The sequence below is a fragment of the Zea mays genome, chromosome 6, assembly GCF_902167145.1.
Source record: "Zea mays cultivar B73 chromosome 6, Zm-B73-REFERENCE-NAM-5.0, whole genome shotgun sequence".
In the NCBI taxonomy this organism is placed as follows: domain Eukaryota; kingdom Viridiplantae; phylum Streptophyta; class Magnoliopsida; order Poales; family Poaceae; genus Zea; species Zea mays.
Window position 1 is genome coordinate 112565255 of NC_050101.1, and position 23104 is coordinate 112588358.

Sequence of the window (23104 nt, forward strand, 5' to 3'; positions counted from 1 at the left end):
CTACTGGTTGAGATGTGACTGGTCCTTCCAATTAGCATTCAACAAACTTGCTCCTCCTAGTGATGTATAATTCATAGGTTCCTACCAGTTGAGATGTGATTGGTCTTTCAAATTAACATTCAATAAACTTACTAGTGCTATATCATTCAAGAAACCTGCTGTTAGTGGTGTATCCGGGATCCCAAGGTCAGAAAAACTAGCAACTGGATAACACTGGTTGGGATCGAAAACAACATCTGAACCTATAAACACCAAAAGTAAGTCTTGCATACCAAGTTCACAATATTGCGATGATAGAAAGCATTTAAGCACACTTACCTGAACATAAGTTTGGAGCTTGAGTTTCAGAACAACCCTCATGTTCAGGGGCACAGAAAGCTGAAGAAGAATGCATCATAAGGTAAGCATTTCATTGAGATATTGTATCGCATTCCATTGGAATCCATTGCTCAATGCAAGCCGAAGGACAAAGAGCAAACCAGTCATTACTTGGGCTATAGCTAGAACTTTGGATCGAAGGGATCTCCATCTGAATGGAACTGAATATGGTCCCTGAAGTAGATAGTCTGCCACCGTATACTGGATAGCCATTGCCAATGGCACTACCAACAGACATCGACTGGTTCTTTGTCATTACATAGTTCAAGGTTTTCCCAATGTCACCAGGAATTTGCACACTGCCAGTAGATGCATGGTGTTTCAAAGGTCTGGTTGGAAACATTATATCCTTACCATAGTCAAGGTGCTCAAATACAATTAACTCATCCACAAGTTCTTGCACATCAGCAACCTTTTCTTTTGAACACTCATTTGACCGTTTCTTGCCATGTGACTCTCCAGGAGTTTCACAGTCCATGTCTTTATGAGTAACCTGAGAAAGCATATATTCTGGATGGAGAGGCGAACCACATCTCCGTTTTCTCCTTTTTCTGGTATTCCAATAGTTTTTTATTTCATTATCTGTGCTGCCAGGCAACTGAAATAAACACAATACATTAATGTCCAACAAGGTCAAATTGAATTAGTGAAAATGAATTTCAAATTCCAGGTAAATTTACTGCGAGTGAAGAATAAGAAAATAACATGAAATGCCTTCAAAACACAAATAATATAAACACCACAAATGATAGATATTTCAGTTTATCAGAATAGTTAAAAGTAGCATCAATATATACTTCCCATAACTAGCCATGGAATAGTTATATAAAGTGACATTGTCCACGTTTAACTACAGAATTCAACATCTACCACCACGATCAACAATCTAACAAGGGATACTTGGCCACACATATCAAGTTAGTAAAGCAACATGTAGCAAGGTTCGAGGCATGTGCCATGATCAAAATACATAGGTAAAATGAACATCAACATCAAGTATGTCATCCTGAAAAGTAACTGCAGCTACAATGGTGCTGGCATCTTAAAGGTCATGTAGGCTAAGATCTAGTAAGAGACAAAACAACCTAAAAAGTACAAGAACACCTTCAAAGTGTTAAAAGATATGATAACTGCACGAGCTCTCAAGCATATGAGAATATCATAGCATTGATTAACCTATTAAAAGGATGGTGCAAGAGAAACAAACAAACTTATAAATGGCAAATGATGAATTGTCCAAAGAGGAATGCAAAGGTAATGATATTGATTAACCTATTAAAGGATAATCCAGGAGAGAGAAAAAAGGTAATCTTATAAATGACAACTGATGAATTGTCTAAAGAGAAATGCAAAGGTGAGGATAATGACTACATAGTAGATGTTGCTAAAATGTGAACGAAAATACATAGAAGCAGAAAAGCAGCAGGTGCAACATTGTAGCCTCTTATTCCAAAGCAAGCTGGGTTAGACTAGATACGAAACCCAATATTAGATACCAGAAAAGGAAGTTCTCAATGCAAATGCAGGAAGGAAGCGAGAAACTGTAGGAGAACAGCGAGCACAACACTTACATGTGAGGCCATCATGGCCCACTTGGAGCCCCACCAGATGTGAAACTTGAATGTCTTTTCCTCTTCCTCAACGTTGAAAGGCTCCTTCTTAAGATTGGGTCTGATGTGGTTGGTCCAGCGGAGACAACAACTCTTGCCACAACGGTTGAGCCTGACGTTCTGCTGCACCTTATTCCAGTTCCCCGCACCGTGTACCTCGGCTTATTCTTTGACACGCTTATCCTCTTCGAGCAACCAGGGAGCCTTCTTCAGCTGGGGCACCCTGCTGGGGTTTTCGTAGTCGCCGACGCTATCGGTCTCCTCGTCTTCATCGTCAACGTGCTCATCGTCATCCGAGACGTACTCATCGTCCAGGGGAGATTTCTCTCCATTCGGTGCAGGGTTCTCGTCCACCCTCAACACCGTCATTTTGATTTTGAACTTTGAAGGCAGTTGGGTCATCCTTCGAAAGCTGGGGCTCCTTTAATCTACTGAAAAGAATTAAGCGAATCGAGCGAAGTCATCAAATTAAGCGAACTGATTGCAGCAATTTCACCCCAACCAATCCAATCTAATCCAATAAAGTAAAATCTAATAGTAATATAGACAGATAATTAGAATATTGATCTAACCCAATCAAATAAAATTAGTACTGATATGAAAAGGACCCTAGATTGGAGGCATTCGTCGCCGTAGCAAATCAACTCCGGTGGGGTGGGCAGTGGAGGCCGTGGCAGGGGTGGAGAGGTCAGAAGCCACATAATCGTTACAGCGACTGTATGGTGGACTGCTCCCATGTTTATAAGGTTTATAGTACGTGAAAGTCGCCTAGAGGGGGGTGAGTAGGTGAAACTTGAAAATTATAAACTTTGAACACACACTTCACCCGGGGTTAGGGTTAGAAATAAATAATCTTGAATTCAGAGTACGGAAGATAGTTCCTCTTGCTATGAGTTGCTCAATCAGTGCGGATAACTTTGGAAGCAAACTCAAAACAATATGAACAAGGGAACTTTTAGAGAAAGAGGAGAGGGAGAAACAAATCGAGTGATCAAGATCAACATAAATGAACACGGTGATTTGTTTCCTTAGGTTTGGTTCCAAAGAACCTAGTCCCCATTCAGGAGGCCACAAAGACCGGGTCTATTCCAACCCTTTCCCTCTCTCAATCGGTCACTTAGACTGGTCGAGTGCTTCTTCTTAATCATACGGGTCACCAAGACCCCGCAAGGATCACCGCACAAATAGGTGTCTCTTGATAGCTTTACAAAGCACTTAAAAGATTAGAGTGAGAAGAAGAAAGCAATCCAAGCAACAAGAGCAACAAAAGAAACACAAAACACCCTCTCTCAAGTCACTAAGCACTTGATTTGATTTTGAAGCTTGGAGAGGATTTGATCCTTTGATTGTGTCTTGGAGTGTATGCCTTTGCTCTAGTATTGAATGTGAAGGTAGGAAATGGTAGGTTTGCTTTTGGGGGCGTGGAGGCCTTTTATGATTAGGCCTGTGGTATACATTATTTGACTCAGATTAATCACTTAAATGTATTTGGAACTCTAGATGTACAGAAGCTCTAAGTTCTTGAAAGTGTGACATTTCCTGAGCCCAATGGTATATTGGTGAACCATGAATACCATCATATGTCATGAAACATGGCAACATCCCATGTTAAGCGATTCCAACATATTCTTTCCCGTCAAGCTTATGAGAAGATCTACCTGTTTTTAATATGAAAACTTGATTTGGGTGACCAAGGCAACTTGTTGATTGAATAAAGAAATGGCCATGTGAAATAAAATTAATGAGGTACAAAAAGGCGATTAGGCAGGACAAAAGCGGGGATTTAATAACTAGCTAACTATTAACGGCTATCAAATAAATCCAAACAGGTCTAAATTAGCTAAAACCACAGAATACAAAACTCAAACAATCATAGTTAAACAAAACCACCATAGCTATAAAGACCACAAGACGGCTGGCTGATTAATAACTTCGAAGTAACTGTGGTAGCAATACAGACATTAAAAAGATGGCTGGAGATTGTGTCCCAAGTCCCAATAAATGCTCTCAAAAGGAGTTGAGATGCTCCCAGCACATCAAAACAAATGAATTTGAAGTTCAGGCACTCAAGGTCTTCATACCAAACAAAATTAACAACATAAGAGTTGGTGGTGTTCAAACAAAACGATAGGACAAGAATATCATGGTTGCTGCTCGCTCTGGCTCTGGTTGTGCAGTGGAGGAAATTGTTGCTCAGGAACCTAGGAAGTCAGGCATGTGACAAGGATCAAACCATTGGTCAAAACATTTGTCTCCATTAGCCCATGGCTCAGGTTCCTGCAAGTGCCAGTTGAGATGTGACTGCTCCTCCAAATTAGCATTCAAGAAACCTGCTTCTGGTGATGTCTCATTCCTAGGTTCCTGCCGGTTGAGATGTGACTGGTCCTTCAAATTAGCATTCAAGAAACCTGCTCCTCCTAGTGATGTATTATTCGTAGGTTCCTACCGGTTGAGATGTGATTGGTCTTTCAAATTATCATTCAATAAACTTACTAGTGCTATATCATTCAAGAAACCTGCTATTAGTGGTGTATCCGGGATCCCAAGATCAGAAAAACTAGCAACTGGATAACACTGGCTGGGATCGAAAACAACATCTGAACCTATAAACACCAAAAGTAAGTCTTGCCTACCAAGTTCACAATATTCCGATGATAGAAAGCATTTAAGCACACTTACCTGAACATAAGTTTGGAGCTTGAGTTTCAGAACAACCCTCATGTTCAGGGGCACAGAAAGCTGAAGAAGAATGCATCATAAGGTAAGCATTTGATTGAGATATTATATTGCATTCCATTGGAATCCATTGCTCAATGCAAGCCGAAGGACATTGAGCAACCCAGTCATTACTTATGCTATAGCTGGAACTTTGGATCGAAGGGATCTCCGTCTGAATGGAACTGAATATGGTCCCTAAAGTAGATAGTTTGCCACCATATACTGGATAGCCACTGCCAATGGCACTACCTACAGGCATCGACTGGTTCTTTGTCATTACATAGTTCAAGGTTTTCCCAATGTCACCAGGAATTTGCACACTGCCAGTAGATGCATGGTGTTTCAAAGGTCTGGTTGGAAACATTATATCCTTACCATAGTCAAGGTGCTCAAATACAATTAACTCATCCACAAGTTCTTGCACATCAGCAACATTTTCTTTTGAGCACTCATTTGACCGTTTCTTGCCATGTGACTCTCTAGGAATTTCACAGTCCATGTCTTTATGACTAACCTGAGAAAGCATATATTCTAGATGGAGAGGCGAACCACATCCCTGTTTTCTCCTATTTCTGGTATTCCAATAGTTTTTTATTTCATTATATGTGCGGCCAGGCAACTGAAATAAACACAATACATTAATGTCCAACAAGGTCAAATTGAATTAGTGAAAATGATTTTCAAATTCTAGGTAAATCTACTGCGAATGAAGAATAAGAAAATAACATGAAATGCCTTCAAAACACAATAATAGAAACACCACAAATGAAAGATATTTCAGTTTATCAGAATAGTTAAAAGTAGCATCAATATCTACTTCCCATAACTAGCCATGGAATAGTTATATAAAGTAAAATTGTCCATGTTTAACTACAGAATTCAACATCTACCACCGTGATCAACAATCCAACAAGGGATACTTGGCCACACATATCAACTTAGTAAAGCAACATGTAGCAAGGTTCGAGACATGTGCCATGATCAAAATACACAGGTAAAATGAACATCAACATCAAGTATGTCATCCTGAAAAGTAACTGCAGCTACAATGGTGCTGGCATCTTAAAGGTCATGTAGGCTAAGATCTAGTAGGAGACAAAACAACCTAAAAAGTACAAGAACACCTTCGAAGTGTTAAAAGATATGATAACTGCACGAGCTCTCAAGCATATGAGAATATCATAGCATTGATTAACCTATTAAAAGGATGGTGCAAGAGAAACAAACAAACTTATAAATGGCAAATGATGAATTGTCCAAAGAGGAATGCAAAGGTCATATTGATTAACCTATTAAAGGATAATCCAGGAGAGAGAAAAAAGGTAAACTTATAAATGACAAATGATGAATTGTCTAAAGAGAAATGCAAAGGTGAGGATAATAACTACATAGTAGATGTTGTTAAAATGTGAATGAAAATAAATAGAAGCAGAAAAGCAGCAGGTGCAACATTGTAGCCTCTTATTCCAATGGAAGCTGGGTTAGACTAGATACGGAACCCATTATTAGATACCAGAAAAGGAAGTTCTCAATGCAAATGCAGGAAGGAAGCGGGAAACTGTTGGGAACAGCGAGCACAACACTTACATGTGAGGCCATCATGGCCCACTTGGAGCCCCACCAGATGTGAAACTTGATTGTCTTTTCCTCTTCCTCAGCGTTGAAAGGCTCCTTCTTAAGATTGGGCCTAAGGTGGTTGGTCCAGCGACAACATCTCTTGCCACAACGGTTGAGCCTGACGTTCTGCTGCACCATATTCCAGTTCCCCGCACTGTGTACCTCGGCTTATTCTTTGACACGCTTATCCTCTTCGAGCGACCAGGGAGCCTTCTTCAGCTGGGGTGCCCTACTGGGGTTTTCGTAGTCACCGACGCTATCGGTCTCCTCGTCTTCATCGTCAATGTGCTCATCGTTGGCCAAGACATACTCGTCCAGGGGAGATTTCTCTCCATCCGACGCAGGGTTCTTGTCCACCCTCAACACCGTCATTTTGATTTTGAACTTTGAAGGCAGTTGGGTCATCCTTCGAAAGCTGGGGCTTCTTTAATCTACTGAAAAGAATTAAGCGAATCGAGCGAAGTCATCAAATTAAGCGAACCGATTGCAGCAATTTCACCCCAACCAATCCAATCTAATCCAATAAAGTAAAATCTAATAGTAATCTAGACAGATAATTGGAATCTTGATCTAACCCAATCAAATAAAATTAGTACTAATATGAAAAGGACCCTAGATTGCAGGCATTCGTCGCTGTAGCAAATCAACTCCAGTGGGGTGGGCAGTGGAGGCCGTGGTAGGGGCGGAGAGGTCAGAAGCCACATAATCGTTACAACGACCGTGTGGTGGACTGCTCCCATGTTTATAAGTGAAAGGGAAATGTGCACATGGACCATTTCTATAATGTTTTGGTGATTAAATGCCCAACACGTGTGATTAAGTTCTTATGTGCTAAATAAAGTGAGAAGTGCAAAGCATATAACAAGTGTAGAGAAAAGAGAAACGAATTTGGAAAAGGATTGGTTGTGAGCAGCCAACATTAGCTCAGGCCTGGCACACTGGACTGTCCGATGCGCTAGGCTGGCCGACGGTGAAGCGGCTGCTCTCGGGAAAACGACAGAGGCGTATGGCTAAAATTCACCAGACTGTCCGATGGTGCACTGGACTGTCCGATGGTGCACCGGACTGTCCGGTGAGCCAACGGTGCCAACGGCAACGGTTGTCCGCGCGATCAGCGCGCAACACGTGGCTCACTCCAACGGTCGGCTGCAAACCGGACAATGTCCGGTGCGGCAACCAGCCCTGAGGAGCAACGGTCGGCTGCACTATATATGGAAGGAGATCACGCACCGGACATGAACAGTGGCTGTCCGGTGGTGCACCGGACTGTCCGGTGCACCACTCGACAGAAGGCAAGATTGGCCTTCCAAGTTGGCCTCCAACGGCTCCTAGCTGCCTTGGGGCAATAAAAGGGACCCCTAGGCGCATGGAGGAGATGACCAAGCTTTCAAGAAACATTCTAAGACTCCCAGACTCCATCTCCACGCATTTGATTCGCTTTGTTAGTGAATTGGGCTCCGTTTGAGTTGCGAACTCCCGGTGCTATGTTTCGAGCTCAAGTCTTGGCTTGTGTGCGTGGTTGTGCTGCGGATTTGAGTGTTGTGTGTGTTGCTCTCTCATCCTTACTCCTGTGCCTTCTTTGTGATCATAACTTTGTAAGGGCGAGAGGCTCCAACTTGTTGAGATTCCTCACAAACGGCAAGAGTACTCAAAGATAAAAACATCATGGTATTCAAGTTGATCATTGGATCTCTTAAAAGGGGTTGAGTGCAACCCTCGTCCATTGGGACGCCACAACGTGGAAGTAGGCAAGTGTTACTTGGGCGAACCACGGGATAAAATCGCGTGTCTCTTGTGATTGCTTTTCTTGGTGATTGTTGTGTTCACAAGAAGATCGCTTCATAGCAACTTGATTAACTCACACTAACATCTATAATCAAGTTTGTGGCCATTTAGTCCTTGATTTTACAGGATCACCTATTCACCCCCCTCTAGGTGCTCTCAATAAGGTTTATAGTACGTGAAAGTCGCCTAGAAGGGGGTGATTAGGTGAAACCTGAAAATTATAAACTTTGAACACACTTCACCCAGGGTTAGGGTTAGAAATAAATAATCTTGAATTCGGAGTACGGAAGATAGTTCCTCTTGCTATGAGTTGCTCAATCAGTATGGATAACTTTGGGAGCAAACTCAAAACAATATGAGCAATGGAACTTATAGAGAAAGAGGAGGGGAGAAACAAATCGAGTGATGAAGATCAACATAAATGAACATGGTGATTTGTTTCCTGAGGTTTGGTTCCAAAGAACCTACTCCCCGTTGAGGAGGCCATAAAGGCCGAGTCTATTACAACCCTTTCCCTCTCTCAATCGGTCATTTAGACCGGTCTAGTGCTTCTTCTTAATCACACGGGTCACTAAGACCCCGCAAGGATCACCGCACAACTAGGTGTCTCTTGCTAGCTTTACAAAGCACTTAGAAAGATTAGAGTGAGAAGAAGAAAGCAATCCAATCAACAAGAGCAACAAAAGAAACACAAAACACCCTCTCTCAAGTCACTAAGCACTTGATTTGATTCTGGAGCTTGGAGAGGATTTGATCCTTTGATTGTGTCTTGGAGTGTATGCTTTTGCTCTAGTATTAAATGTGTAGGCAGGAAATGGTAGGTTTGCTTTTGGGGGCGTGGAGGCCTTTTATGATTAGGTCTGTGGTGTACATTGTTTGACTCAGATTAATAACTTAAATGTATTTGGAACTCTAGATGTACAGAAGCTCTAAGTTCTTGAAAGTGTGACATTCCTGAGCCCAATGGTATATTGGTGAACCATGAATACCATCATATGTCATGAAACATGGCAACATCCTCATGCTAAGCAATTCCAACATATTATTTCCCGTCAAGCTTATGAGAAGATCTACCTGTTTTTTTAATATGAAAACTTGATTTGGGTGACCAAGGCAACTTGTTGATTGAATAAAGAAATGGCCATGTGAAATAAAATTAATGAGGTACAAAAAGGCGATTGGGCAGGACAAAAGCGGGGATTTAATAACTGGCTAACTATTAACGGCTACCAAATAAATCCAAACAGGTCTAAATTAACTAAAACCACAGAATACAAAACTCAAACAATCACAGTTAAACAAAACCACCATAGCTATAAAGACCACAAGACGGCTGGCTGATTAATAACTTCGAAGTAACTACGGTAGCAATACAAACACTAAAAAGATGGCTGGAGATTGTGTCCCAAGTCCTAATAAATGCTCTCAAAAGGAGTTGAGATGCTCCCAGCACATCAAAACAAATGAATTTGAAGTTCAGGCACTCTAGGTCTTCATACCAAACAAAATTAACAACATAAGAGTTGGTGATGTTCAAACAAAACGATAGGACAAGAATATCATGGTTGCTGCTCGCTCTGGCCATGGTTGTGCAGTAGAGGAAACTGCTGCTCAGGAACCTGGGAAGTCAGGCTTGTGACAAGGATCAAACCATTGGTCAAAACATTTGTCTCCATCAGTCCACGGCTCAGGTTCCTGCAAGTGCCAGTTGAGATGTGATTGCTCCTCCAAATTAGCATTCAAGAAACCTGCTTCTGGTGATGTCTCATTCCTAGGTTCCTGCCAGTTGAGATGTGACTGCTCCTCGAAATTAGCATTCAATAAACCTGCTACTGGTGATGACTCATTCCTAGGTTACTGCCAGTTGAGATGTGACTGGTCCTTCAAATTAGCATTCAATTAACTTTCTCCTCCTAGTGATGTATCATTCGTAGGTTCCTACCGGTTGAGATGTGAATGGTCCTTCAAATTAACATTCAACAAACTTGCTAGTGCTATATCATTCAATAAAACTGCTGTTAGTGGTGTATCTGGGATCCCAAGATCAGAAAAACTAGCAACTGGATAACACTAGCTGGGATCGAAAACAACATATGAACCTATAAACACCAATAGTAAGTCTTGCATACCAAGTTCACAATATTGCGATGATAGAAAGCATTTAACACACTTACCTAAACATAAGTCTGGAGCTTGAGTTTCAGAACAACCCTCATGTTTAGGGGCACAGATAGTTGAAGAAGAATGCACCATAAGGTAAGCATTTGGTTGAGATATTGTATTGCATTCCATTGGCATCCGTTGCTCAATGCAAGCCGAAGGACATTGAGCCAACCAGTCATTACTTGGGCTATAGCTAGAACTTTGGATCGAAGGGATCTCCGTCTGAATGGAACTAAATATGGTCCCTGAAGTAGATAGTCTACCACCATATACTGGATAGCCACTACCAATGGCACTACCAACAGGCACCAACTGGTTTTTGTCATTACATAGTTCAAGGTTTTCCCAATGTCACCAGGAATTTGCACACTGCCAGTAGATGCATGGTGTTTCAAAGGTCTGGTTGGAAACATTATATCCTTACCATAGTCAAGGTGCTCAAATACAATTAACTCCTCCACAAGTTCTTGCACATCAGCAACTTTTTCTTTTGAGCACTTATTTGACCGTTTCTTGCCATGTGACTCTCGAGGAGTTTCACATTCCATGTCTTTATGACTAACCTAAGAAAACATATATTCTGGATGCAGAGGCGAACCACATCTCTGTTTTCTCCTTTTTCTGGTATTCCAATAGTTTTTTATTTCATTATCTGTGTGGCCAGACAACTGAAATAAACACAATCATTATTGTCAAACAAGGTCAAATTGAATTAGTGAAAATGATTTTCAAATTCAAGGTAAATTTACTGTGAGTGAATAATAAGAAAATAACATGAAATGCCTTCAAAATACAAATAATAGAAAAACCACAAATGAAAGATATTTCAGTTTATCAGAATAGTTAAAAGTAGCATCAATATCTACTTCCCATAACTAGCCATGGAATAGTTATATAATGTGACATTGTACACGTTTAACTACAGAATTCAACATCTTCCACCGCGATCAACAATCCAACAAGGGATACTTGGCCACACATATCAAGTTAGTAAAGCAACAGGTAGCAAGGTTCGAGGCATGTGCCATGATCAAAATACATAGGTAAAATGAACATCAACATCAAGTATGGCATCTTGAAAAGTAACTACAGCTACAATGGTGTTGGCATCTTAAAGGTCATGTAGGCTAAGATCTAGTAAGAGACAAAACAACCTAAAAAGTACAAGAACACCTTCGAAGTGTTAAACGATATGATAACTGCATGAGCTCTCAAGCATATGTGAATATCATAGCAATGATTAACCTATTAAAAGGATGGTGCAAGAGAAACTGTTGGGTCTATGCTTTGTCGCCGAAGGTCTTCTAGGAAGAAGCGGCTTTCGGCTGAAGCTGCTTGTGTGAGATGGCCGAAGGTTCCTCTTCATGAAGCTTTGGTATTACAAACCGACTTAAAGATAGAATGACCTTTTAGTCCATAAAGGCCTGGGTCAATGTTGTAAACTTTTATGAGGGGCATAATTGTAATTCCTCACAGGCTGTGTCCTGTGCCTATAAATAGTGAACAGTATTCCTTTACTGTTCATGCATTCTAGCAATTGTAATCGCATCTTTCGGGAACCAATCTTTGTCAAGGCAGAGGTATAATTGTATTCAATAATTCAATATATTAGATAAATACAATTTAATTCGTTTATGATTCATTTATCTTTTCATACCCTTCATTTTATGTTATCTTATATCATCTATCAGAATTTAATTACGAAGACTTAACCTTCGTAATTATATTCTCATCAACCTTCGTCCATGGTTCATTATCCTCAAGGGAATATTGTTTCATGGGCGAAGGGCGTTAACATCTAACATTTTATGTTGCCTTGTTCTTAATTCATAGCATTTGAGAACAAGTCCCCAACATTGGCGCCCACCTCCGGTGAACTCACTTCCACTTTTTTGAGCTGATGGCTTCGTTCAACAATCAAGCTGGAGCTGCTTCGGCCCCGAAGCTGGTGCTCCCGATAACAGGTGGTTCGTGCTCAGAACCAGCCAACAAAAAACAGAAGAAAGAGGCGCAGAGAAGGGTACAACATGTTGGAGTGCAGGGACCCTTCATCAAGTCAAGGTGGTCCCACATTCCAATCACCTTCTCCCAGGAGGACCTTCAGCTCAAGGATTTTCCTCATAACGATGCTATGATTATTTCTTGCGTTATCAAAGGGTTTCTCGTCCACAATGTCTTGGTTGATACAGGCAGTGCAGCTGATATCATATTTGCTAAGGCCTTCAGACAAATGCAGGAGCCAGAAGATAAGATTCATGATGCTACACACCCTCTCTGTGGCTTCGGAGGAAGACAGATTGTAGCACTGGGCAAGATCACCATGCCAGTGACCTTCGGATTCGTCAACAACACCAGAACTGAGCAAGTTGTGTTTGATATTGTTGACATGGAATACCCTTACAATGCAATTATTGGTCGTGGCACCCTCAACGCTTTCGAAGCAATCCTTCATCCTGCTTACCTTTGCATGAAGATACCTTCGGATCAAGGACCCATTGCTATTCATGGAAGTCAAGAAGCTGCCAGAAGGGCCGAGGGAAACTGGACTGACTCAAAAGCAATCCATAACATAGATGGAGCTGAAGCTTGTGAACAGTATAAATTCAGAAGGGAGAAAGCAGCTTCAGCAGATCAGCCGAAGCCCATGCTCTTATGTGAGGACATAGCAGAGCAAAAGGTGCTGTTGGGCTCTCAATTATCCGAAGAACAGGAGAAAACCTTGATAAGGTTTTTGTTCAACAACAAAGATGTTTTTGCATGGTCAGCCAATGATCTTTGCGGAGTTAACAGGGATGTTATTGAACACTCGCTCAATGTTGACCCGTCCTTCAGACCCAGAAAGCAGAGGCTTCGGAAGATGTCTGATGACAAGGCCGAAGGTGCTCGGAATGAAGTCAAAAGGCTCCTCGGTGCAGGAGTTATCAGAGAAGTAAAGTACCTAGAATGGCTAGCTAACACTGTTATGGTAAAAAAGGCCAATGGCAAATGGCGGATGTGTATCGATTTTACGGATCTCAACAAGGCTTGTCCGAAGGACGAATTCCCATTGCCAAGGATAGACTCCTTAGTTGATGCAGCAGCTTCGTCAGAGCTTATGAGTCTTCTTGATTGTTATTCAGGCTATCATCAAATCTGGATGAAGAAGGAGGATGAGCCGAAGACCAGTTTCATAACCCCTAGTGGAACATATTGTTACCTTCGGATGCCTGAGGGGCTCAAGAACGCTGGAGGAAGTTTCAGCAGAATGACTGCGAAGGTTCTCCAGTCTCAGATAGGCAGAAATGTGCTAACTTATGTTGATGATATCATTGTAAAAAGCACGAAACAAGAAAATCACATTGCTGATTTGCAGGAGACCTTCGCTAATTTTAGACAAGCTGGCCTAAAGTTGAATCCAGAAAAATGTGTCTTCGGAGTAAAGAAGGGGAAATTTCTTGGATGCTTGGTTTCAACAAAGGGAATTGAAGCTAATCCAAGTAAAATTGAAGCTATACTTCGAATGGAGCCACCAACTACAAAAAAGGGGGCCCAAAGATTGACAGGGAGGCTGGCATCTCTCAATAGATTCATATCCAGATCAGCAGAAAGAAATTTACCATTCTTCGAAGTGCTGAAATCAGCCGAAGTCTTTCAATGGGGACCAAGCCAACAAAAAGCCTTCGAAGAACTGAAGCAATATTTGATAGATTTAACAACATTAACTCCACCAACACCAGGGGCTCCTTTGTTGTTATACGTGGCAGCTTCGCACTCAGCGGTAAGTGCAACACTTGTCCAGGAGAAGCTTGATGGCCAAGTCAAGAAGCAGGTTCCAGTGTATTTCGTATCTGAAGTTCTTAGTGTGTCAAAGAAAAACTATACAGAATTGGAGAAGGTATTATATGCTGTTTTGATGGCATCCAGGAAGCTTCGGCATTACTTTCAAGCATACAATATTGTTGTTCCTTCTTCGCAGCCGTTGAAGGATATTATGAGAAATAGAGAAGCTACTGGACGGATTGGAAAATGGGCTGCAGAGCTCAATGAATTTTGCATTGATTATGTGCATAGATCTTCGATCCAGTCTCAAGCGTTGGCAGATTTCATTGCCGATTGGACGCCAGGGGCTCAGGATGAAGAAACAAATAAAGATGCCGAAGTATGGACAGTGTTTTGCAATGGGTCTTGGGGAACCTTCGGAGCAGGAGCAGCCGCTGTGTTGGTCTCACCATCCAAAGTTAAAACTTGTTATGCGGCAAGACTCGATTTTAGTTGTACAAACAATATTACTGAGTACGAAGCCCTGCTTTTGGGCCTTCGGAAATTAAAAGCAATGGGAATCAGAAGGGCCATCCTTAAAACTGATTCCCAGGTTGTTTCGGGTCATATCGACAAGAGTTGCAAGGCTAAAGATCCGAAGCTTGAAAAATATCTAGACACGGTCCGAAGAATTGAAGCTTCCTTCGAGGGATTTTCTGTCAAAAATATCCCTCGAGGACAAAATGAGCATGCTGATTTGCTAGCTAAGTCAGCAGCACAGGGGCTGCCCTTACCTTCGGATGTGTTCTTCGAAACAATAAAAGCACCTTCAGTGGAACTTCTTGAAAGAGCAGTCCTCAATATATCTCCTGTTTATAGTGAAGACTGGAGAACTGAGATCATCTCTTACCTTCAGGGTAATTTCCTTTCAGATGATGAAACTTATAACAGGAGGATAGAGGCAAGAGCTTGTCCATATGTCATGATAGTAGGGGAGTTGTACAAGCATGGAGTTTGTGCTCCATTACTCAAGTGTTTATCCAGAGCCGAAGGCATAGAGTTGATGAAAGAAATACATGCAGGCTTGTGTAGATCTCATATTGGATCTAGGCCGTTACTTGGAAAAGTTTTTCGTCAAGGGTTTTATTGGCCGAAGGCAGCTTCGGATGCAGCGGAATTAGTTCAAAAGTGCGAAGGTTGTCAGAAATGTGCAAGAGATCAAAAACAACCTTCGTCTCTATCTCAGCTGATACAACCCATCTAGCCATTGCAAAGGTGGGGTCTTGACTTGTTAGGTCCGTTACCACCGGCCCAAGGAAACTTAAGATATGTTGTAGTGGCTGTCGAATATTTTTCTAAATGGATTGAGGCAAAGCCTTTAGCCACAATAACTTCGGCCACCATTCAAAAGTTTTTCTGGCAGAATATTGTTTGTCGTTTCGGAGTACCAAAGGCCATCACTGTAGATAATGGAACACAGTTCGACTCCGAAACTTTCAGAGAATTCTGTGATCAAATCGGCACGAAGATCCATTTTGCATCAGTCAGGCATCCGGAGTCAAATGGACTCGTTGAAAGGGCCAATGGCATCATAATGACAGGAATAATGAAGTTAATTTTCAACCAACCCAGGGGAAAGTGGCCAGATCAGCTAATCAAAGTGGTATGGAGCCACAACACAACAACATCAAGGTCAACAGGCTTTACCCCATTCAAATTATTGTTTGGTGACGAAGCAATAACTCCGGAGGAAGCTAAAACTGGATCAATAAGAGTAGTAGCTTCGGCAGAGTCAGATCCTGAAGCTGATCATTCTGTTGAAAAAGATGCTATAGAAGGGATCAGACTTCAAGCTGTGGAGAACATCAATAAATATCAAGCCGAAACAATCAAGTGGCGTGATAGAAAGGTTCGGCTGAAGAATATTGAGCCAGGACATTTGGTGCTTCGGAGAGTAGCTAACCCAGATACAGTGGGCAAGTTGCAGTTGAAATGGGAGGGACCTTTTTTGGTAGTATCTTCGTCAAGACCCGGTTCATACAGATTGAAGGATATGGACGGCAACGACATTCCCAGATCTTGGAATGCGGATGAGCTTCGGCGATATTATGTATAATTTGATGTAATTTTTTATATTTTTTATTTTTTCTTTCTTTCATGGCACCCTTTTCCTTTCTGAAGGGGGAGAAAGGTTTTTAATGGGGCCATCACATGTAATTTCCTTTTTTAGCTTTATAAGAGCAAAATCCCCCAAAGATGTAAATGTAAAAGCTGAGAACGCACCATCGAGTGCCGAAAAGTAAAAGGCGAAGAATCTCCAAAGTCGTTCCTAAGGGAATGCAGAGCTTACAGCGAAAAGTCAACGCTGATTCCGCCGAAAGTAAAAGGCGAAGAAGCTCCAAAGTTGTTCCTAAGGGAATGCAGAGCTTACAGCGAAAAGTCAATGCTGATTCCGCCGAAAGTAAAAGGCGAAGAAGCTCCAAAGTCGTTCCTAAGGGAATGCAGAGCTTACAGCGAAAAGTCAACGCTGATTACGCCGAAAGTAAAAGGCGAAGAAGCTCCAAAGTCGTTCCTAAGGGAATGCAGAGCTGATGTGTGATTGCTTCTAAGAAAATAATGGCTGAGAGTATAGCTTCGGATATGTGTTTGGACATTCATTCACACATCACATTACATCATAGCATTTGCATTCATAAACATTCATCCAGGCATATGTAGGATAATCATCATCATGGCATAAGTAATTGCTTCGGCATAAGAGAAGAGCTTCTTCGCGTACAAAAAGGAGAGCTTCGGAAGAAAAGGAAATGTTGTTTTCTATGCTTCGCTGTGTACGAAAAGAAGGGAAGGTGTTTTTTCGCCTTCGGCTCAAAAAAGATAATTTCGTCCACAACAAAGCACTTCACATACATTAATGGAAGGGTAAGAGCATGATACAAGGTATGAACAGAACTCATTAAAGACAAGTTTAGTTACATTTACAAAAGTTATCTCAAAAGTTTCCTAAGTCTGTCTACAGTTTACACCTACTTAATCTTCGGGGGATCTTAGCTTCGGCGTCATTCTTTTCAATCATCGGCTTCGGCTTCGTCATTCTACATGAATTAAGTTGTTGTAAGTCAAAATTGAGCTTGAAGGAAGAGGTAAGCACAAGGTATGATTTCTTACTGGTTCAAGATGACTCCGAGCTTCGTCTCCAGCCTTTTCTCGTCCGCCTTTTGTCCATATCATTTTCACAAATCTATTGGAAATACTTCGGGCGAGATCAGGAATGTCATCTAGGATTGATGGTGATAAAGTGAAATTGGGCCTATTGACAATCTTTCCGTGATCGCAGCCAGCTTTTAGGAAGGCTGCAGCAGTGCCCCGAGAAGCTACCCAGGCACAGAAGTCACCGTGCCCAGCTATAACTTCGTCGAGCTCGTCAATTTCACCCTCAATATGTTCGAAGGTCTTCGATAAATCTTCAGCTGAGGGGGTGAATTTCTCACTGCTGGCTCCAACTGAGTGAAAAATTTTTCTTAGTCGTTGAATGCATCTGTTGCTAAATTCCAAACATTTTTCTTGAAGGCCCGCCAATAGTTTTTTCAAATCTGAATTTTGTTGAGCTTCGGCTTCAAGTTTTGTATTAAGTTCTTGCTTTTCTTGTTCAAACTGCTCAGATTGGCGGAGAAGCTTCGTGTTCAGTTCTGTTATTTTTGCTTCGACTTCCGCCAATAAACCTTCGGTTGCCTGGAGCTCAAAGTTCTTTTTCTCGATAGCATCTGATTGCTCCTTTATTTTGCTTTTTAAATTTTCAATTATAGCTTCGTGTTTCTTGTCTTCAAAATCTTGCTGCATTTTCAAGGCTTTGCTCAACAGCATACTCTGCACGAAAACAACCTTTGTTAGACATGTTTTTATTATTAAAAACAATAAAAGTTAAGGGAAAAGTAGTTCACCTTGAAATTGGAATAAAATAAACTACCAACGATATGTTGTCGTCGGTAGCGACTAATGTCCGTTTCTAGCTTCGGAAAACCGATACTCTTTGACAGAGTACCGATAACTTTGGCTCTAGTTTGGTTTCGGATACAATCTAATTTCTCATCATCAATACCTCCGAAGAGGAGTGCTCCTGGCTTGTACCCGCAAGATTTGGCATACTCTTTAAGCTCTTCTATTTCGGGTTCTGACAATTTTTCTCCAACTAAATTTTGAAACATGAAGGCTTCGTTTTCTGAAGCTTCATCAGCAATTTCCTTCCCTTTCCCCGACGCTGCGGCCGCGGCCTCTTCGGCGGCGGTGGTAGCTTCTTCTGCAGCCATGTCTAGCAGTATTTTGTCAATGTGTTCGATTGTGCTCTCCAGGTTCAAATCTTCAGCTGAGGCAGCTTCGGCAGCCGCGATCTCCGAAGGTGTGATTTCAATATCTGTCCCTTCCTCAGCCGCTGGTGCCTTCTGAGCTGAAGCTCTTGGCGGTGTCTTGTCAATTACCTCTGTCACACCGATGATCCTCTGTCTCTTTACTTTAGTCGTTTTCTTCATTTTTTCGGGCTCCTTTTCCTTCTGAAAAAACTTTGTCAGTTGAGGCCCCAATGGACTTAGCTTCGCAGGTAGGGATTCAGTCATTACCTTCAAAATTGCCTCCACATCAGTGGCAGAGGGTGATGCGGGGGTTTCCTCTTTGTCGGATATTTTTCGCTTCAGAGAAGACACTTTCCTCTTCTTCGGAATTTTCTTCTTCGGAGGTTCTTTTTCATCTTCATTTAAGGCTTCAGTTATCCTTTTCCTTTTCTGGCCTCCGGCACCTTTGTTCAGATTTTCATAGTCAGGGTATTCAAAACCCAAGGCGTCCAGCACTCGATTCAGTCTTCGCTTCGGACGGGTGCCGAAGGCTGCAGTCATCAATTGATCTTCTTTTTTGGAGTAGTTGCCAAGTATTTCATTACACATTACTTCAATTGTATCCAGCCACTCTTGGCAAGGTGTTTTAAAGTATTTCTTAAACTTGAAATAGTAATGTAAACGCACAAGTTCACCTTCTTTCTTTTCCCCTTTAGCTTCGGCATTTCCCATTCTTTTAAACTAGGAAAAACCTTGAAAGCCAAAAACTCCTGAACCAGGTCTCTTGTACTGATATGCTCTGCAATAATTCTGAATTCATCCATTGCTTTTTGAGTTGGACCTTCCGGTGTCATGTTGCAATGGGGGCGGGTTTCTCCGAAGATTAGTTCAAGTGGACTTTGCACAAGCTTCTCCTTGTCGTCATCAATCTTGACATAGAACCACTCTGACTTCCAGCCTGCTGCCCATTTGCTTCGGTAGCTGATTACAGGAAACTTTGTGGTTTTCCGGTAAGCAAAATTATAGCAACACAAATTGTCATGCAGTCCATCTTTTCTAGCCTTCGTCTGATAGTGCAGTTCGTGAACTCGACAAAAGCTGTCCGCAAACGGCTCCACCGCTTGGCTTCGGAGGGCCCAGATATAAACGCTAAGCCTAAAAATAGCGTTAGGAGTCAGCTGATGAAAGTAGATACCAAACCTCTTCAGTACCTCTGCAATAATCCCATGTAGGGGGAATCTTAATCCAGCCTTTAGAAAGCTCTTGAAAATGACAATTTCATCCTTCTCTGGCTTTAGGGTAGTTTCTTCTCCCCCGAAGCGTAATATCTTCTTCTGATTCTCATTGAAAAAGCCCGACTTTACCATTTTGGAGAGATCAGCCTTCGAAACAGTAGACTTTCCGAAGTCCAAATGGCTGGGCTTGCTTGGCATGGCAATTCGATAATCGTCTTCGGGATCAGTTTCCTCAATATCTTCTTCTTCTGCTTCGGCAATTGCTTGTTCTGCCTGTTCTGCATCATCACTGGGGATCTTTTCCGAAGTTACCAGTCCGGACCTCTGCATCGCTTCGGAGATGGGAACAGTCTCCGAACCTTCAGCTTCGCCCCCCTCACGCTCAACCCTAGCGGTAGAACGCACTCTGGCCATTTAATTCTGAATTTGTAAAAATTTAATACTTTTTTTCTTCTTCCCAAGTTTTTTCTTCTGACGAAGCAGGCTTCAAACTGGAGCTTCGTTCGATTCCGAGAGTTAAGCTTCGGCGATGGTTAAAAATTTTGGCAGCAAAACAGTGCAAATAGCAATGAATGTTGTGGTAACTTCACACCTACTCGTCTGTTTATATAGTACTGCAGGTGAGAAGGCGAAGCGCCAGGATTTTTACACCAGGCGGGCACCCGCTCGCACTCGCTGCAAGGTGGACCGCAAAGACCAAACAGTAACTCTGCACGGTGGGACCGCTACGCGCTGGGAAACTGAATCGTTTCTCGACAACGAGCTCAGGGAAGGTGTTTTTTGGACCTTCGGCTCCCGAAGCCTAAGAGACTTTTTTCACGGATCAAGCTCGTTACGAAAAACGATCTAGCACCGCGAAAGGGGCTACTGTTGGGTCTATGCTTCGTCGCCGAAGGTCTTCTAGGAAGAAGCGGCTTTCGGCTGAAGCTGCTTGTGTGAGATGGCCGAAGGTTCCTCTTCATGAAGCTTCGGTATTACAAACCGACTTAAAGATAGAATGACCTTTTAGTCCATAAAGGCCTGGGTCAATGTTGTAAACTTTTATGAGGGGCATAATTGTAATTCCTCACAGGCTGTGTCCTGTGCCTATAAATAGTGAACAATATTCCTTTACTGTTCATGCATTCTAGCAATTGTAATCGCATCTTTCGGGAACCAATCTTTGTCAAGGCAGAGGTATAATTGTATTCAATAATTCAATATATTAGATAAATACAATTTAATTCGTTTATGATTCATTTATCTTTTCATACCCTTCATTTTATGTTATCTTATATCATCTATCAGAATTTAATTACGAAGACTTAACCTTCGTAATTATATTCTCATCAACCTTCGTCCATGGTTCATTATCCTCAAGGGAATATTGTTTCATGGGCGAAGGGCGTTAACATCTAACATTTTATGTTGCCTTGTTCTTAATTCATAGCATTTGAGAACAAGTCCCCAACAGAAACAAACAAACTTATAAATGGCAAATGATGAATTGTCCAAAGAGAAATGCAAAGGTAATGATATTGATTAACCTATTAAAGGATAATCCAGGAGAGAGAAAAAGGTAAACTTATAAATGACAAATGATGAATTATCTAAAGAGAAATGCAAAGGTGAGGATAATGACTACATAGTAGATGTTGCTAAAATGTGAACGAAAATACATAGAAGCAGAAAAGCAGCAAGTGCAACATTGTAGCCTCTTATTCCAAAGCAAGCTGGGTTAGACTAGATACAGAACCCAATATTAGATACCAGAAAAGGAAGTTCTCAATGCAAATGCACGAAGGAAGCGGGAAACTGCAGTAGAACAGCGAGCGCAGCAATTACATGTGAGGCCATCATGTCCCACTTGGAGCCCCACCAGATGTGAAACTTGATTGTCTTTTCCTCTTCCTCATCGTTGGAAGGCTCCTTCTTCAGATTGGGCCTGAGGTGGTTGGTCCAGCAGAGACAACAACTCTTGCCACAACGATTGAGCCTGACGTTCTGCCGCACCTTATTCTAGTTCCTCGCGCCGTGTACCTCGGCTTATTCTTTGTGACGCATATCCTATTTGAGCGACCAGGGAGCCTTCTTTAGCTGGGACGTCCTACTGGGGTTTTCGTAGTCACCGACGCTATCGGTCTCCTTGTCTTCATCATCAACGTGCTCATCGTCGGCTGAGACGTACTCATCGTCCAGGGAAGATTTCTCTCCATCTGGTGCAGGGTTCTCATCCACCCTCAACACCGTCATTTTGATTTTGAACTTTGACGGCAGCTGGGTCGTCCTCCGAAAGCTGGGGCTCCTTTAATCTATTACAAAGAATTAAGCGAATAGAGCGAAGTCATCAAATTAAGCGAACCGATTGTAGCAATTTCACCACAACCAATCCAATCCAATCCAATAAAGTAAAATCTAATAGTAATCTAGATAGATAATTAGAATCTTGATCTAATCCAATCAAATAAAATTAGTACTGATATGAACAGGACCCTAGATTGCAGGCATTCGTCGCCGTAGCAAATCAACTCCGGTGGGGTGGGCAGTGGAAGTCATGGCGGGGGCGGAAAGGTGAGAAGCCATAGAATCGTTACAGCGGCCGCATGGTGGACTGCTCCCATGTTTATAAGGTTTATAGTACATGAAAGTCTCCTAGAGGGGGTGAATAGGAGAAACCTGAAAATTATAAACATTGAACACACATTTCACCCAGTGTTAGGGCTAGAAATAAATTATCTTGAATCCAGAGTGCCGAAGATAGTTCCTCTTGCTATGAGTTGCTTAATCAGTGTGGATAACTTTGGGAGCAAACTCAAAATAATATGAGCAAGGGAACTTTTAGAGAGAGGAGAGGGAGAAACAGATCGAGTGATGAAGATCAACACAAATGAACACGGTGATTTGTTTCCTGAGGTTTGGTTCCAAAGAACCTACTCCCCGTTGAGAAGGCCACAAAGGTCGAGTCTATTCCAACCCTTTCCCTCTCTCAATCGGTCATTTAGATCGATCGAGTGTTTCTTCTTAATCACACGGCTCACTAAGACCCCGCAAGGATCACCACACAATTAGGTGTCTCTTGCTAGCTTTACAAAGCACTTAGAAAGATTAGAGTGAGAAGAAGATATCAATCCAAGCAACAAGAGCAACAAAAGAAAAATAAAACACCCTCTCTCAAGTCACTAAGCACTTGATTTGATTTTGGAGCTTGGAGAGGATTTGATCCTTTGATTGTGTCTTGGAGTGTATGCCTTTGCTCTAGTATTGAATGTGAAGGCAGGAAAGCTTCGATGGCTTCAATGGAGGTGGTTGGGGGGTATTTATAGCCTCCAACCACTTCCTAGCCGTTGGCTAACTTTGCTGTCGATGGGCACACCGGACAGTCCGGTGGTGTACCGGACACTGCACTGTTCACTATCCAGTGCGTGCCACGTCAGTGGACCGTTAGGGTTTGGAACTATTGACCATTGAAATCTTATGCCTCTTGTGACACCGGACAGTCCGGTGGCACACCGGACAGTCCAGTGTGTTTTGACTTTGCAGTCTGACTTCTGACTTC

At 42.0% G+C, this 23104-nt stretch overlaps 3 pseudogenes; all 3 read right to left on the reverse strand.

Annotated features, from left to right (window-relative positions):
- On the reverse strand, window positions 1-2357 carry LOC103629775 (transcription factor GAMYB-like; annotated as a pseudogene).
- Window positions 2358-4181: 1824 nt separating this feature from the next.
- On the reverse strand, window positions 4182-6728 carry LOC103631289 (uncharacterized; annotated as a pseudogene).
- A 2991-nt stretch (window positions 6729-9719) lies between these two features.
- LOC103631290 (uncharacterized) lies at window positions 9720-21825 on the reverse strand (annotated as a pseudogene).
- Between the last annotated feature and the right edge of the window lie 1279 nt (window positions 21826-23104).